The 18,911-nt window shown below is 45.9% G+C and overlaps 1 long non-coding RNA gene across 1 annotated transcript in view; it reads right to left on the bottom strand.

Moving 5' to 3' along the window:
- The window catches only part of LOC139185786 (uncharacterized), a 58,973-nt gene extending 41,577 nt beyond the window's left edge, over positions 1-17,396 (bottom strand). The window contains exon 1 of the long non-coding RNA XR_011569292.1: positions 16,735-17,396. This is a non-coding gene — a long non-coding RNA (uncharacterized lncRNA). The remainder of the gene's footprint in view (positions 1-16,734) is intronic.
- Between the last annotated feature and the right edge of the window lie 1,515 nt (positions 17,397-18,911).

The raw sequence follows: 18,911 nt of genomic DNA, 5'->3' as shown, positions 1-18,911 counted from the left end.
CTGCATAGAAGTTAAATAAACAAGGTGACAATATACAGCCTTGACGTACTCCTTTTCCTATTTGGAACCAGTCTGTTGTTCCATGTCCAGTTCTAACTGTTGCTTCCTGACCTTTATAGGTAATAGTAATAAACAAGTTAAACAATTAACAGTTAAATGATTGAACAAATGAGAGACAGACTACATTTTTCAAATAATTTTTAAAACCTGTTAATGGTCATGTACAGGGTCTCCAGTCAGTACTCAAGAATCCTCTTAGGGAGTAATGAGAGCCCCCAGGGATTAAATACTACTTCAAAAAGCCAAATGGAAACTCTAAGTCTACCGGAAAATGGTTGCCAAGGCTAATTAAGCAGTGAAATATCTCACTGTTGCTTAGAATTAGATCAAGCTGGTAGAAAAACACTGCTTAGATGGTAATCAAAAGCTGAGATTGACAGTTATGGCTCTGGTTAATCTTAAATGGGTAACAAAGGGACTTCCCTTGCAGTCCAGTGGTTAAGAATCTGCCCTCAAATGCAGGGGATGAGAATTCGATCCCTGGTCAGGGAACTAAGATCCCACATGCCTCAGGGCAACTAAGCCCCTGTGCACAATGAGAGAATCCGTGGGCCACAATGGAAGATCCTGCATGAGGCAGCAAAGATCCAAAAACTGCAACTGATTTGCTAGACATGGCCTTCCAAGCATAGATTTAGTTTGGTTTATCTGTTCATTTTGGTTTATCTGATCATCTGTAGGTGATCAGAGGAGTCTTGGATAAGGATATGATTCGAGACCACTGACCTCTGCATCTGATCACATAGTTCCACATGATCTACCAAAGGACTTCTACACAGGAAGACGTGGTAAAAAGCTGAAATACTAAATCCATGCCCACCTGATTCATTGTCCTCCATCCAGGTATCATGATAATAAACCAATATATTTCCAGAAGAAACAAACCTCTACTACAGGATCATAGTGTGGGAGTGGGGTGGGGGAGTGAGGGGGTGTTTCATTTTGATTTGGTTTTGGTCTGTTTTCACCCAACACACTTAAGCTTCCTAACATCCCATCCTACTCATAACACCTGCACTTCTCTTCAGAAACAAATTCTGTTCAATTATATGTGTCCATTTTTAGTTTATTCCTTATTTAATTGTTGCCTTTTCAACTAATATTACTCTAGAAATAGGGCCCCTGCATGATATTTTCACTGAATACTGCTCAGAATTTTTTTAGGGTTATTTTTTTTGGGAGGGGGGGGCACCCCTTAGCAGGTAGGATCCCAGTTCACCAACCAGAGATTGAACCACATCCCCTGTACTGGAAGTGCAGAGTCCTAACCACTGGACTGTCAGGAAGGTCCCAAAACTGCTCAGATGTTTCTAAAGAAGATACTCATATTCTGGCATCTAGCCACGCGCTGACAGTAATGATACTGAAAGCAGCTGGCTGATATTGACTGTGTGCCAGACAACATCCAGGCATGGCACATGGATGGTTCCCTGCATTTGTTCAACGCTCCTTTGCTTCCCAACTACTGACGCTGTGCGCACCAAGCACTAGGCACAGCTCTAGGCATGTGGCACCAGGAATACAGCAGTAAATGGAGCACAGGTCCCTGCCTCAGGTATTTTAGCGATAACTGCTGAGGAGAACACAGAAGCAGAAAGAGCAGAAAGTATTGGTGGAGGCGGGAGGGGATGTTGTCTTAAATAAGGTGAGCAGCAAAGTCCTTAAATGTCCAGTAGAATGCTTAAGCCTTGCCAACAAGGAGATAAGAGGTCAAAGCACAGGGCTATCTCAGAGAAGAGTGTTCCCTCCAGGAGGAGGCAACAGCAGTGCAAAGACCCTGGGGCAGAAAGACCCTCAATTTTCTGCAGGAGCAAAGAGACCAGTATGACTGCAGCTGTGCATTTCAAGAGGCAGGCAGGAGGCAAAGGTCAGAGAGGTCAACAAGGCCTGACCGCACAGGGCCCCTGAACTCCTGGAACAGTGGGGGCTTTTATGCTAACAACATGGAAGTTCGTGCAGGTTTTTATGAGAAAAGTGAAATGAACTAATGTCTTGATAGGACCATGCTGGTGGCTGTGATGAACAGATTACAAAAGGCAGACAAAAGAAGGTAGTTAGGAAGTTACCAAAATGATCCAAGAGAGAGGACAGAGTGGGAGTGACAGAATTGATGGGAAGTGATCAGAGTGAGATGCTAGCTGTACTCTGGAAGCGAGAGCCAATAGGATTTGATGATGAATCAGTTAATTAACAACTTACTGATCAGAGACGTATTAATACATCTATTGTTACCCAAACATTATTGACCGGAATCTTTCAATATTCACTTACATAACAAATCTCTGGCCACAGGCATTAGTTTTTGCATAAATCCCCCGGTCAATAATGTGTTAAAAGGATGAAGTTATCATCAATCCAGATGGAGAATATGGGGTAAAACAAGACTCAGAGGGAAGGTTAAAAGTTTGGTTTTGGCCCTGTGAGAGGAAGTGTCAAGCAGACCATCCATTCGAGTGGGGAAGCCGAGCAGGTAATCAGAAGCAAGTGTCTGGAGCCCAGGAGAGGCCTGGGCTACAGATAAGAAAGAGGATTTTGTCACCATCTTGATGTTATTTAAATGGCTTTCCCAAAAGCTCAGCTGGTAAAGAATCTGTCTGCAATGCTGGAGACCCCAGTTTGATCCCTGGGATGGGAAGATCCCCTGGAGGAGGGAAAGGCTACCCACGCCAGTATTCTGGCCTAGAGAATTCCATGAACTAGTTCATGGGGTCGCAAAGAGTCGGACACGACTCAGTGACTTTCATTTTCACTTTGATGTTATTTAAAGCAAGGGTTGGAGAAGGCAATGGCACCCCACTCCAGTACTCTTGCCTGGAAAATCCCATGGATGCAGGAGCCTGGTGGACTGCAGTCCATGGGGTCGCTAAGAGTCAGACACAACTGAGCGACTTCACTTTCACTTTTCACTTTCATGCATTGGAGAAGGAAATGGCAACCCACTCCAGTGTTCTTGCCTGGAGAATCCCAGGGACGGGGGAGCCTGGTGGGCTGCAGTCTATGGGGTCACACAGAATCAGACACAACTGAAGCGACTTAGCAGCAGCAGCAGCAAAGCACAGGTTGGGAGGAGATCTCCAAGGGACTCGTTGGGTCTAGAAATGGTTCAACCTTGTGAAGTCCAGGGAAAGAAGAACAGCCAGAAAAAGAGAAGCAGCCTGCCAGGTGATTGGCAGGGAAATCAGAACAGGAAGCCCACAGAAGAAAGTTTGGGAGAGGAGAAAGTATGCCAGTGGGTTGGGTGTAGCTGGTGAACCAAGCAAGTTGAGGATTTTGACAACTGACCTCTAGCTGCAGCAACACTGAGGTCAGTGGGGGCCCAGACAAGAATGGTTTTGGGGGCATGATGGGGGTGAACACCTGCCTGGTGTCCATGCAGGAGAGATGGGGAAAGAGGAGGAAGGAGGATACACACCTAAGTAAGACACTGGCCATTTTCAGATGGAGAAATTGAGGCTTTAGGAGGTTTATTATGTTACCCCAGGTCTTATCTCTGCTGAGTAATGGGTCCAGGATTTGAAGCCAGGCAGGCTTGTTCCTGAGCCCCAGGTATTAAACACCACATTATTCTGCCTTAACATGCAACAGACATGCCTTGACAATCAGACTTATATCTTTTTCAATTAGTGCTCTGCCATCACTCGGGAGGACCACCTGACTCTGCATCTTTGGCTGTGCCATATGGCATGAATGAATCCACATTAACATCTTTAAATCCTCAGTGGGTCAAGTCTTCCTATCTCTCTTTTCAGGGTAACACAACTTGGGGAGAATTCACTTTTTTTTTAAAGCCAAGATTTTTAAGTGTTTTTAAAGAAATAACCCTTATCTTGTTCTGTTCTGACCCAGAAGGGCACCATGTCTCTCCTACTGGCCACAGACAGCTCCCTACTAGCCCATCTAGAGACAAGTAGTCAGGGCATCTGATCGAAAAGTCCTTACCTCACCTTTGCAAACAGGTGATCCCCTAAGCTGCTGCAGTAACCTTACAGCTGCAGCTGTCCCTGCCTCCCTCACAGGGACACCCTCAGGGGAAGGGCTATTTGTCTCCAAAAAAGCTAAAAACCAAAATGGCTCTTCCACCCTACTTGCAATGTAATTGTGGCCCCCAGATTACTACTGCTGCTGCTGCTGCTAAATCGCTTCAGTCGTGTCCGACTCTGTGCAACCCCATAGACGGAAGCCCACCAGGCTCCCTGTCCCTGAGATTCTCCAGGCAAGAACATTGGAGTGGGTTGCCATTTCCTTCTCCAGTGCATGGAAGTGAAAAGTGAAAGTGAAGTTGCTCAGTCATGTCCGACTCTTAGTGACCCCATGGACTACAGCCCACCAGGCTCCTCCATCCATGGGATTCTCCAGGCAAGAGTACTGGAGTGGGGTGCCATCGCCTTCTCCAAGATACTACTAGACAGAGCCATATATCTTAAGGTTTTGATGATTTCAAAGAAAAAACAAAACATATACCATGAACAGGTTTCTTTTAAAAGAAAAAGACATATCCATGGATGATAGAGACACAAGAAGTTCTGTTGACTGACTCACCAAAGATCTTAAACACACACATGTGTAATCCATGCACTGAAACAAAGGCACACCATGACAGCTTGTATATTATGAGCTAAGACCCTAAGCCACAGCCCGACTCAGCTCCTCCCATCCCAGCTCCTGTACCTGAGATATCTCCTCTTTTCCAAGAGGACCCTTCAGGAGACCAGTTGCAATTATATTGAAGTAAATCAGCTTTGTGTTGTCGTTTAGTCACTAAGTTGTGTCTGATTCTTTGTGACCCCATGGGCTGCAGCACACCAGGCTTCCCTGTCCTTCACTGTCTTCCAGAGTTTGCTCAAATTCATGTCCATTGAGTCAGTGATGTTATCTTCCATCTCATCCTCTGTCATCCCCTTCTCCTCCTGCCTTCATTCTTTCCCAGCATCAGGGTCTTTTCTAATGAGTTGGCTGTTGGCACCAGGAGACCAAAGTATTAGAGCTTGAGTTTCAGCATCAGTCTCTGCAATGAATATTCAGGGCTGTTTTCCTTTAGGATTGACTGGTTTGATCTCCTTGCTGTCCAAGGGATTCCCAAGGGTCTTCTCCAGCACCAGAATTCAAAAGAATCAATTCTTTGGTGCTCAGCCTTCTTTATGGTCCAACTCTCACATCCTTACATGACTACTGAAAAAACCATGGCTCTGACTATACAGACCTTTGTCTGCAAAGTGATGTCTCTTCTTTTTAATATGCTGTCTGGGCTTGTCATAGCTTTCCTTCCAAGGAGCAAGCGTCTTTTAATTTCATGGCTGCAATCACCATCCAAAGTGATTTTGGAGCCCAAGAAAGGAAAATCTGACACTGCTTCCACATTTTCCCATTCTATTTACCATAAAGTATTGGGATCGGATGCCATAATCTTAGTTTTTTTAATGTTGCAGTACAAGCCATGTTTTTCACTCTCTTCTTTCACCCTCAAGAGGCTGTTTAGTTCCTCTTCACTTTCTGCCATTAGAGTGGTATCATCTGCATATCTGAGGTTGATATGCAGATGATATGCAAAGATCCCTCATGACACAACTATGACCAGAGGAACACAAATTAATTAATTAATTTAAAAATTAAATTTAAAAAATAAGTTGGCTTTAGTTTGCCCTTTTCACTCAACAAATATTTATTGAGCATGCATCCACATGGCCAAGTACTCTTGTATGCACTGGGGATGCAATAGCAAAACAACGGACAAAAATTCTTACCCTGGTGAAGATTGGGGGTGGCAGGGTGGGTACAAGAAGCAAAAGTTTTCATCAGATGGTGGTTACAGAGAAAAATTAAATTGGAAAGATAACATAAACAGATGGAGGGATATTCAATGCTCCTGGGTTGGAAGAATCAATACTGTGAAAATGACTATACTACCAAACGCAATGTACAGATTCAATGCAATCCCTATCCAATTACCAATGGCATTTTTCACAGAACTAGAACAAAAAATTTCACAATTCATTGGAAATACAAAAGGCCTCGAATAGCCAAAGCAACCTTGAGAAAGAAGAATGGAGCTAGAGGAATCAACTTACCTGGTTTCAGACTATACTACAAAGTTACAGTCATCAAGACAGTATGGAACTGGCAAAAAACAGAAATATAGACCAATGGAACAGAATAGAAAGCCCAGAGATAAACCCACGCACATAAGGTCACCTTATCTTTGACAAAGGAGACAAGAATATACAATGGGAAAAAGACAGTCTCTTCAATAAGTGGTGCTAGAAGAACTGGACAACTGCACGCAAAAGAATGAAATTAGAACACTTCCTAACACCATACACAAATATAAACTCGAAAAGGATTAAAGACCTAAATATAAGACCAGAAACTATAAAACTCTTAGATGAAAACATAGGCAAAGCACTATATGACATAAATCATAGCCAGATCTTTTATGACCCACCTCCTAGAACAATGGAAATAAAAACAAAGACAAATAAATAGGACCTAATTAAATTTAAAAGCTTCTGCACAGCAGGAAACTATAAACAAGGTGAAAAGACAACCCTCAGAATGGGAGAAAATAATAGCAAATGAAACAACTGACAATTAACAACCAAAATATACAAGCAGCTCATACAACTCAATATCAGGAAAACAAACAATCCAGTCAAAATGTGGGCAAAAAACCTAAACAGATATTTCTCCAAAGAAGACATACAGATGGCTAACAATCATACGAAGAGATGCTCAACATCACTCATTATTAAAGAAATGCAAATCAAAACTACAATGAAATATCACTTCACCTCAGATAGAATCAGTTCAGTTCAGTTCAGTTGCGCAGTCATGTCCAACTCTTTGAGACCCCATGGACTGCAGCATGCCAGGCTTCACCAACTCCCAGAGCTTGCTCAAACTCATGTCCATAGAGTCAGTGATGACATCCAACCATCTCATCCTCTGTTGTTCCTTTCTCCTCTTGCCTTCAGTATTTCCCAACATCCCAAGACCATTTGGAAAATTGGTCTTTTCCAATGAGTCAGTTCTTCCCATTAGATGGCCAAAGTATTGGAGCTTCAGCTTCAGCATCAGTCCTTCCAATGAACGTTCAAGACTGATTTCCTTTACAATTGACTGGTTGGGTCTCCTTCCAGTCCAAGGAAGTCTCAAGAATCTTCCCTAACACCACAGTTCAAAAGCATCAGTTCTTTGGCCTGGTCCAATTCTCACATCCATACAAGACTACTGGAAAACCATAGCTTTGACTATGCAGACATTTGTCGGCAAAGTAATGTCTCTGTTTTTTAATATGCTGTGTTGGTTTGTCATCGCTTTTCTTCCAAGAAGCAAGCATCTTTCAATTTGATAGCTGTAATCACCATCTGCAGTGATTCTGGAGCCTAAGAATGGCCATAATCAAAAAAATCCAAAAACAAGTGCTGAAGAGGGTGTGGAGAAAAGGGAACCCTCCTACACTGCTGGTGGGAATGTAAATTGATACAGCCACTATGGAGGACAGTAAGGAGATTCCTTTAAACTAGAAATAAAACCACCGTATGACCCAGCAATATCACTTCCAGGCATACACCCTGAAGAAACCAAAACTGAAAAAGACACATGTACCCCAATGTTCATTGCAGCACTATTCACAATAGCCAAGACATGGAAGCAACCTAGATGTCCATCAATAGATGAATGGATAAAGAAGCTGTGGTACATATATACAATGGAACACTACTAAGCCATAAAAAGGAGCCCATCTGAGTCAGTTTTAATGAGGTGGATGAACCTAGAGCCTATTATACAGAGTGAAGTAAGTCAGAAAGAGAAAAGCAAATGTCATATATTAACACATATATGGAATCTAGAAGGATGGTAATGACAAATCTGTGTGCAGAGCAACAGTGGAGGCAGAGACATAGAGAACAGATTTATAGGCAAGGCTGGGGGAGAAGAGGGACACGGTGAGATAAATGGAGAGAATAGCATGAATGCATATACACTAACACATGTAAGTTGATACCAATGGGAATTTGCTGTATGACTCAGGGAACTCAGACGGGGGCTCTGTAATAACCTAGGGAGGTGGGAATGGGCGGGAGGTGGGAGGGAGATTCAAGAGGGAGGGGACAAATGTACACTTATGGTTAATTCATGTTGATGTATAACAGACATCAAACCAATATTATAAACCAATCATCAATCAATTAAAAATAAGTAATTTTTTAAGTCAAAAAAGATTAGTTGGAAAAGCAGATAAGAGGGCATGTGGGTGGAGGGATGGAGATGACATAATTTTTAATAGGTAATCCTGAAGGATCTTCTTGAGAGAATTTGAGCAAAGCCCAGCTAGAAGAATGGGAACATGTGGATATCTGTAGGGAGAAACAGTAAGTGGCACAGACTCCAGCAGGTGTAGTAAAGAACTCCAGAGTTGTGTTTGAGTATTGATAAGGAAAGAAGAAAGCTCATAAAGATGGCTGACTGCCAAAGAATTGATGTTTCGAACTGTGACACTGGAGAAGACTCTTGAGAGTCCCTTGGACTGCCAGGAGATCCAACCAGTCCATCCTAAAGGAAATCAATCCTGAATATTCATTGGAAGGACTGATGCTAAAGCTGAAGCTCTAATACTTTGCCACATGATGAGAAGAACCAACTCATTGGAAAAGACGCTGATGCTGGGCAAGACTGAAGGCAGGAGGAGAAGCAGGCAACAGAGGGTGAGACGGTTGGATGGCTTCACTGACTCAATGGACATGAGTTTTAGAGAACTCTGGGAGACAGTGAAGGACAGGGAAGCCTGGTGTACTGCGGTCCATGGGGTCACAAAGAGTCGGACACGACTGAGCAACTGAACAATAATAACAACCTGTGCTGTGCTCTGGGTCAAGCCTGCCTTGTTTTTGGCTGATGTTGGCTCAGAAGATCTCCCTAATGATTAACAAAAGTTGAAAACCAAGCCAGCTCTCAAGCCACAGTCCTTCCAGAATGTACCAGGAAGCAGCCACACAGGATGGGAGGCTAGATTCCAGAGCTTGACTACAATCTCAGCATCCCCTGAGGACCCAACCCATCCACATGAGAGAGTCAGTTCCTAGGCAGGTTGATAGGGAGTCTAGGGGTCCCCAAGGAGAGAGGGGTCTGGAATTCTCAAGGAGGAAGAAAGGACAAACTTTTTTTCTTTCTCCACATTCCTTAGGATTATATAACAATAATGTATCCTGCCTAAGGACAGTCTTTGGATTCAACCTTCTGTTATCTTAAAATGTAAATTATGGGAGTAGGTCTGATGAGGTCTTTACAACCTCCAGACATTCTTTGGATTATATAACCTCATTGTTAACACTAGCAAGCAGGTATTCTTTCTGCCCCCTTCTGATGCCTATGTCAGAAGCTTTCTCTATCTCCTTTATACTTTAATAAAACTGTATTACACAAAAGCTCTGAGCGATCAAGCCTCGTCTCTGGCTCCGGATTGAATTCTTCTCCTCCGGGGGCCAAGAATCCCGGTGTCTTCGTGTGATTCAGCAACAACCTTTCATCTTGGGGGCTTGTCCAGGATGCTTCAGGACAAGGTAAGGATGCTTGGAGCTTTAGTTCTTTGTTCTCTTAGCAAACACGTTTTCTGCTGTGCTTTACTAACTCTACGGTGTGCTTGTGTGAATGAATGGCATGCCCTGTGTGAAGCAAGTAAGGAGCCCTGCTCTGTGGTTCCATGGTGATCTCATACGGCTTATGGCAGAAACCTGTTGGGGCGTTATACCGACCTGCCAATGCCAAGAGGCACCCAATGTCTCCTTCGGGAACAGAAATGGGCAAAGCGTGTGGACCGAACTCTCCTTTCTCCGTCAAACTTTTCAGTCTCTTTGACCATTTCATAACTCCTTGGGAATTAGAAGTACTAACCTAATCTATTGGATCATTGACTTTCAAGGGACTTGTGATCTATACTGTTATTGTGTACTGTGGCTTAGGTCCCAAACTTGGATTGGTAGCCAATAAAGCGCCTAGCCTCTCTGGGAATCGAAAGTTCAGAAGCTAGATGGAGCTCTAGGTCCCAGAACATCTCTGAGGTTAAAGGTTACTCAGATTGGACTGCGATGGGTTTTTTTTCCTTTGGTAATGCGGGCTCTTAGTGGATCAGAGGAGGCTGTTATACTGGTGTGGTGATGCTTGGAAAGAACACCTCAGTTTTATGTTCGTGTCGGTCTTATTGTAGTCAGGAAAACTCAGGGTTCTGCACAGGCACTCAGGTGATGAATGTTTCCCCTAGTAGTCTTAGCTTGGGAGGCATTCCAGAAGGTTACTCTGACTCACCCTGGGTGACATCAGAGGCAAGCAAGGTTAAAAGTGAAGAGCTGGACGTCAAGTAGGGATGCTATCAAGTCTACCCCTGGTACATCCCCACCCCATCTCGGTGGTAGAACCGGAAGGGACGAGTATGGCGCCTGCATCAGTAAGGGACAGACTAAGTCCGACCAGGAAGGAAAAGCTTTTGGTGTAACGTCTGTCTACACCCCCATCTAGAGCAGGGAGGGACGCCTCTGGTAGAAAAATGGCGCTGGTCGCTTTTTTTCTCTCTTACAGATGGGAGCTAACAATTCCAGCCTCACTCCTTTGAACTGTATCCTGAAAAACTGGGATAGATTTGATCCCCAGGGCTTAAAGAAGACACACCTGGTCTTCCTATGTGATACTGCATGGCCACGGTATCCATTGGAGGATGGCGAATGGTGGCCAATTGGAGGGTCTCTTAAGTATAATACTGTTCTACAATTAGACCGGTTCTGTAAGGAACAAGGGAAATGGGTAGAAGTAGCATATGTGTTGCCCTTTTTCTCTCAGCGAAATATGCCAGACTTCTGTCCTAAGGGTATAGATTTGGGCGTGAAACCTTCAGCTCCCTCCTTTACATCTCCTGTCTCAGTACGACCTCAGACTACTCTGGTTTCAGTAGAAACTCAGACCATCCAAGTAAAAGATGAGATGGAGGACAGGAGACAAAGAGAAGAGGAAAAACAGGTTTCTCCAATCTATCCCTGGGATCATATGCGCAGAGCAGCCGGAGAGACTGAGGAACAGCCACACAAGCTGTTGCCTCTTTATGAAACACCGACCGGGAGAAATAATCAGTCTGTGAGAGTTAATAAGCCTTTCTCTTATCAAGAAATACATAGAATCAAGGAGGATCTGGGAGACTATTTAGAGGACCCAGAAAAATATATTAGAGCTTTTAAAGGTGTTACTCTGCTTTATGACCTCACTTGGAAGGATATGATGTATATCTTGGGACAAACGCTGACTCCCAAGTCAAAGACTCGAGTTTTGGGAAAAGCGGTTGCTTATGGAGATGAATGGCTTGGTAATGAATCAGTAGGGAAGAGGGAGAACGAGATAGCGGCCCTCCCCACTGGGAATCAGGCGGTCCCAACTATAGAACCAGACTGGGACTACAACACAGCTAAAGGAAGATGGGATCAGAGTCATTTTATTAGATGTATTCTTGAAGGACTTAGGCAGGCATGTTCTAAGCCTTTAAACTATGGCAAATTGGCAGACATAGAACAGGAGAAGGAAGCTCCTGGTAAATTCCTAGATAGACTGAGAGAAGGCCTTCACAGATTCACTGAGATTGATCCCGAAAGTGAAGAGGGAAAAGTGATCTTAAAGGATAGATTTCTCACTCAGTTGGCTCCAGATATCCTCCGTAAGCTATTAAAACAGGCGTATGGACCAAATCAGTCTTTAGATACTCTGTTACAACTGGCTCAGACAGTCTATTATGGTAGGGAATATGAGGAAAAGAAAGAAAGGCAAAAAAAGACAAAGGAAAAGGCAGAAGCCTTCACCATGGCTATGAAAAACGTCCTTAAACAGCCTGAGAAAAATGCCCAGAGGGGCCTAGGTGAAAAGGGATGGGCTTGCTATTTCTGTGGAAAGGAGGGGCACCTCAAGCGGGATTGCCCTCAGGCATCTAAGCCGCCCCCCCCCCCCACCCCCACCCCGGCTCCATGTCCAGTCTGCAAAGGACCACACTGGAAAAGAGACTGCCCCCAGAGGCGTAGGTCTCCGGGGTCGGACTCTCAAGACAATCAGGACTGAAGGTGCCCAGGGGGTCCCCACACAAGCTCCCGTCCTAATTACACCTGAGGAACCCCGGGTATTAATAATTGTGGGGGGCCAATCCGTTGATTTCCTTTTAGATACTGGGGCAACTTATTCTGTGCTTACTGAAGCCCCTGGCCCACTTTCTTCCCGATCTGCTTCCACAATGGGACTGTCTGGATGAGCCAAAAGGTATTATTTCAGTTATTCTTTATCTTGCAACTGGGATTCTGTGCTGTTTTCACACGAGTTTCTGATCGTGCCAGAATCTCCCTCACCCCTTTTGGAAAGGGATATACTGATCAAAGTCCATGCCTCTGTTTTCATGAATATGGAGCCCTTCCTTTCTCTCCCTTTAGTTGAACAAAATGTAAATCCTAGAGTATGGGCTGATGGAAAATCTGTGGGTCGAGCACAAAATGCTATTCCTGTAGTTGTTAAGCTCAAAGACCCACATGTATTTCCACATAAGAAGCAGTATCCACTGAAACCTGAAGTTAAGGAAGGGTTAAAATCCATCATCGAAAATTTAAAGGAGCAGGGACTATTAATTCCCTGTAACAGTCCTTACAACACTCCTATTTTGGGTATAAAGAAATCGAATGGTAAATGGAGACTAGTTCAAGATTTACGAATAATAAATGAGGGTGTAGTTCCTTTACACCCTGTGGTGCCTAATCCTTATACTCTATTGTCTGAAATTCCTGAACGGGCCAAATATTTCCCAGTAATTGATTTAAAGGATGCCTTCTATTCATTGCCTTTGGCGGAAGAAAGTCAATTTCTATTTGCCTTTGAAGACCCTATGCAGCCAGCTTCTCAGTTAACCTGGACAGTTTTGCCCCAGGGATTTTGTGATTTATTCGGACAAAGTTTGTCACGGGATCTACAAAACTTTAATAGCTCTGAAGCAGTGGTGTTACAATATGTAGATGATATTTTGCTCTGTGCTGAGACAGAGGAAGCTTGTTCGAGAGCCTCAGAAGATTTCTTAAACTTCCTGGCAGACTGTGGTTACAAGGCATCAAGAGAAAAGGCTCAGCTTTGTCAACAATCGGTTAGATATCTGGGCCTAATCATATCAGAAGGGACTAGGGCCATACATAGGCCCTGAGAGAATTAAACCTATACTAAATCACCCCCTGCCTATGACTTTAAGACAATTGAGAGGATTTTTGGGAATCACAGGTTACTGTCGCATTTGGATTCCGGGTTAAGGGGAACTTGCCCGGCCTTTATATAAACTTATAGCTGAAACTCAGCAGGCCCAAACCGACAAACTGGTTTGGTCTCCAGAAACTCAAAAGGCTTTTAAGGTTCTTCAGACTGCTCTCCTGCAAGCTCCAGCTCTGAGCTTGCCCACAGGGTCAGAATTTAATTTGTTTGTCACTGAAAGAAAAGGTGTGGCATTGGGAGTTTTGACACAACCCCGAGGGCCTCACCAGCAACCTATTGCTTATCTAAGCAGAGAATTAGATGTAGTTTCACGTGGGTGGTCCCACTGCCTAAGAGTAATTGGGGCAGCAGCTTTATTAGCACCTGAAGCTTTAAAAATAATTAATGGATGAAAACTTACTGTACTGACTTCTCATGATGTGAGTGGAATCTTAAATTCTAAGGTTAATATTTGGATGACAGACAGTAGGCTTCTTAAGTATCAGTCATTGTTGTTAGAAGGACCAGTAACTAAGCTTAAAGTTTGTGGAAATTTAAATCCTGCCACTTTCCTTCCTGAGAAGGAAAATGAAACACCTGATCACGATTGTTCTCAATTCCTGACTTTGAACTATGCAGCTCGGGAGGATCTAAAGGATACCCCATTAGACAATCCTGACATGGAAATATTTACAAATGGCAGTTCTTTTGTTCGGGATGGAAAGCGTAAAGCAGGTTATGCAGTGGTGACTGCTGAACAGGTTTTGGAAGCAAAATCTCTCCCCCAGGGAACCAGTGCTCAGTTAGCGGAGCTTGTGGCTCTGACCCGAGCTCTAGAGTTAAGCAAAGGGCAGCGGATGGGCCTGATAATCTATGTGAGTCTACTGCTGACTCCAAAAATCCTGAGTCTGCCGTTGGATCCTCAAGACAATGTCTTCCTGTTCTGGGCTTCACTCCTATGCTGCATTCCACAATCGGTCTAACTGCTGGGTCTGCGGAGCGCTCCCCTCTTCGTCAGTGGAAGGCTTCCCGTGGTGGACATCCCCACTTCAAGGAAAAGACTTTCTCCAAGTCTGTGAATACCTTCGACAACAATCACATGCAATGCCTCTTCTTCATCTGATGACATCTACCGACCCTAAAATGGACTGGTGCAACACTTTTTACTTCAACTATGGACATAATGTGACTTTTAATTTCGATTTTAACTTGTTTTAATGACTATGTTGCCTGCATCTGTAATTGTATAACTGGATTTGTTTCTAGCCGCATGAAAGCTTCTAAGTTACAAATGGTTGCTCAAACTCCTGCTACTGCTGTAGCTTCCTCCAACAACTATTTGGGGCCCCTGGATCAGATATCCTCAATATGAGGATTAGGAGAATATGTTGCCTCACCAATTTAGGGATAACGCCCCTTGTCAGCTCGGAAGCAGTTATGGAACGAGAATGAGGCCCCTGTAACCTAGGCAACATAATTCTTCTAAAAGAAAAGGGGGGAATGAGAGAGTCAGTTCCTAGGCAGGTTGATAGGGAGTCTAGGGGTCCCCAAGGAGAGAGGGGTCTGGAATTCTCAAGGAGGAAGAAAGGACAAACTTTTTTTCTTTCTCCACATTCCTTAGGATTATATAACAATAATGTATCCTGCCTAAGGACAGTCTTTGGATTCAACCTTCTGTTATCTTAAAATGTAAATTATGGGAGTAGGTCTGATGAGGTCTTTACAACCTCCAGACATTCTTTGGATTATATAACCTCATTGTTAACACTAGCAAGCAGGTATTCTTTCTGCCCCCTTCTGATGCCCATGTCAGAAGCTTTCTCTATCTCCTTTATACTTTAATAAAACTGTATTACACAAAAGCTCTGAGCGATCAAGCCTCGTCTCTGGCTCCGGATTGAATTCTTCTCCTCCGGGGGCCAAGAATCCCGGTGTCTTCGTGTGATTCAGCAACAACCTTTCACACATCGCTCTCTACAGCCTGCAGGTGATCAAACAGCCTTGCCACTGACTGACTGATCTCCACTAGATGGACAGCCTCCCAACGTCCCTAGCCCAGGGCGTTATAAGGAACACAGTGTGGCTTCCTGGGCAACCCGTTCGCCAGGAATGGCTCAGTGAGGTCACCCTCTCCCTCGCTGTGGTTAGGACAATGAATAAAATCACGCGACCTCTGATGCTGCGCAGGAATCACAGAAGGAGGGCTTCCGAGGGCGCAAGGTCTACGACTACCCACCACTCCAGGGCTTCACAGAGACTGAAACCACTGATGCAAACTGGCAAAATTCAACTTCCACACCGCTCATAAGAGAGGGACTTTAGATAGGCAGAAAATTTCGAGAGTAAGAAAACTGATCATGAAAAGGGAACGCTCTCCTCGAAAGAGGTCCAGCGCCGGAGACGCCAGACCTACGGGGTTTCCGCGAGCAGGTGACTCGGCCTCTCTCACCTAGCTTCCGCTCACCGCAAAACGCTGATGCCAAGTTCTAAGGAGGCGCACAGTGCGTGTCAGACCCGGTCTCTCCTGGAAAGCTCTCCCTCTGTGAGCCTCAGGTTCCTATATCAGTAAATCAGGGGGATGACTCCAGTTCTCCCAAATCCCTCCTAAGTTAAAGTGAAAGTCGTTCAGTGGTGTTTGACTCCTTGCAACCCCATGGACTGTCCATAGAATTCTCCAGGCCAGAACACCCTTTCCCTTACTCCAGGGGATCTTCCTGACCCAGAAATCGAACCGGAGTCTCCAGCATTGCTGGCGGATTCTTTACCAACTGAGCTATAAGAGAAGCCTCCAAACTCCTCCTCACTCAGGCACTGAATAGACAAAGGTTAAATCAAGCTATTGCTGCGGGCTTGTTACCATTTCTGTAAGAGCAGAAATGAAACTCTAGGTAAGAGCGGGCAGATCAAACTTCAAAGTAAATGAGCCCAAGTTCCGGGCCCATCGGGTCTTCGCGGGTTCGAGCCCCAGTCTCCAGCGAAGCAGGCTGGCGAGACTCAGGAGTTCTGGCCCGAGACTCCCTTCGGTTGACAAACGGCGGGGCTGGGGGACAGAGTCTCATGTGTCCAGAGGGCTGCGCCCCGCCGGAAAGGGGAACCGGGGGTCGCGGCGAGAAGTGCGAGCTAGGAGGCACCGCCAAGGCAGGTGGGAGCCTGGCCTGCCGAGTCGGATCGGGGTCCGAGAGCGCGGAGTTTGGCAAGGATGGGAGGTAACCACCCCACCCCCCGGGAGGTGCCAGGAGGCTGCAGCGTCCGCGCCTACTGAGCGCCTTGTTTGGGGGTTGGAGCTCGCAGTTGGCAGAGGCGGGCGCGCCGCGCGAAGGGGCTGAGCTCACGGGCCGGAGGCAGAGGGTTAGCAGCAGGAACCAGCTCCAGGGATTCATCCTCCTCTCGGCGACTCCGAGGCCCGGGACGCAGAGGCAAGGAAGGACTCACCAGTGGCTGCCCAGCCCAACTAGTCGGCGACCTAGAGGCTGCGGACTCGCCGAGCGCCGGCCGTGGCGCACTAGGGATCCGGGGAGCCTCTCGCCGGCTCCCTTCACGGTTGGCGCGGCCGCCTCCGGGCGGGGCTGGGGCTAGCCGGGTGGCTGCCAGGAGGGGCTAAATCCCGACCCCACTCAACCGCTCTGCCGCCCACCAGCCCTGCGCGGAGTCGGTCTCGGGAGCTCTGGCCCGTCATCTCCCGCCCAAACCCAGCCCTGGCCGCCCGACACCTTGTGAGCCGGACAGAAGGGAAAAGTAAGATTCCATGACTGTCTTCTAAATTCGAACGTAAATCGTACTGCCTCTTGTCCTGTCTACGTTCCTGCTGCCAATCCTGAGGGTGACTCTTGTTGGAAAGAAATAGACCAAAGAAATAAATGAAAGGCTGTTTTTAAAGGCAAGTTCATTTAAACGAAGGGAATCGCACCGAAGTCTTGTGTGTGTGTAAAAGAGGGGAATAATCAGTGTGTGCATTCACTTAAAACCCGGAACCACGAAAGCCAGCAAGCACTCCATTAAGTGCCTTCTTAAGGGATTTGGAGGGGTAATAAAAAGGATTACTGCAAAGATTAAATGAGGACATTTAGGAAAAGCACCTCCGTAGAGCTTCCCAGGTGACGTTAGTGGTAAAGGAGGAGACACCAGAGACAAAGGTTCAATCCCTGGTTTGGAAAGAACCCCTGGAGGAGGGCATAGCAACCCACTCCTGGAGAATCCTATGGACAAAGGAGCCTTTCAGGCCACAGTCCATGAGGTCACAAAGAGTCAGAGGCGACTAAAGCGACTTAGCAAGATGCACACAGTAGGTCTGCACATTTTCCACTCCAAACTCCCCAAGGGGCTTTTCACAGCAGGGGCCCTGGAGGAAAAAAAAAAAATTATAAAAGCAACTGGCCTCTCCCACCTCCCACCCAAGGCCTGAGGGTACTCCACCTCCCGTGACAGCCCAGACTCCTGCTTGATTAACTTCTTGTAAAAGTGAAAGTGAAGTCACTCAGTCGTGTCCGACTCTTTGCGACCCCATGGAGGGTAGCCTACCAGCCTCCGGGATCCATGGGATTTTCTAGGCAAGAATACTGGAGTGGGCTACCATTTCCTTTTCCAAGGGATCTTCCCAACCCAGGGATCGAACCCAGGTCTCCTGCATTGCAGATAGACGCTTCACTGTCTGAGCCACTAACTTCTTAGTGGTGTTTAATAGCGCATTCATAGGCAGGGGATCTTAATTGTTTTAAGTCCCGGACCATTACGTGCGTTTGGGAAATCTGATGGAAATTTAGAATGGAGGTCGAGGAGAGGGTGGCCCTGATTTGCACACAATGGGAGGAGATTTCTTAGCCTCAGGTTCCCACCTACAATTAAGCGGGGGAGGGGGGTTGTTTTGGGGTTCTTTTGTTTTGTTTTGGGGGTAGCCTCACCCTTGTGGCAAGCTTTGTCTTAGTTCCTCAGCCAGGAATGTAACCCAAACACCCTGCATTAGAAGCCTGGAGTCCTAACCACTGGACCGCCAGGGGAGTCCCCCAGAAAACCCAACTTTTAATGGACAAATGTTTCAAACTTTGACTCCACGGGGATTTCGGCTTAGGAATTGTTTCATGTGTGTTTGTGCGTGTATAATCTCTAACTTCCCTGTTCTAAAAGTGAGGATTTGCTTTCTAGAATTGACTTCTCCTATGGCTCAGACATGGAGAGGGCAATGGCACCCCACTCCAGTACTCCTGCCTGGAAAATCCCATGGACGGAGGAGCCTAGTAGGCTGCAGTCCATGGGGTCGCTAAGAGTCTGACACGACTGCCCGACTTCACTTTCACTTTTCACTTTCATGCATTGCAGAAGGAAATGGCAACCCACTCCAGTGTTCTTGCCTGGAGAATCCCAGGGACGGGTGGGCTGCTGTCTCTCTGGGGTCGCACAGAGTCGGACACGACTGAAGCGACCTAGCAGCAGTAGCAGCAGCATGGCTCAGACAAAGAGTCGGAGACGACTGAGCGACTGAACTGAAGTGATGGCTCAGACGATAAACCGTCTGTCTACAATGTGGGAGACCTGGGTTCGATCCCTGGGGTGGGAAGATCCCCTGGAGAAAGAAATGGCAATCCACTCCAGTACTATTGCCTGGAAACTCCCAT

The sequence above is a fragment of the Bos indicus genome, chromosome 11, assembly GCF_029378745.1.
Source record: "Bos indicus isolate NIAB-ARS_2022 breed Sahiwal x Tharparkar chromosome 11, NIAB-ARS_B.indTharparkar_mat_pri_1.0, whole genome shotgun sequence".
NCBI lineage: Eukaryota > Metazoa > Chordata > Mammalia > Artiodactyla > Bovidae > Bos > Bos indicus.
The sequence above is the reverse complement of the archived record's forward strand: the minus strand, read 5'-3'. Positions and strand labels throughout refer to the sequence as shown.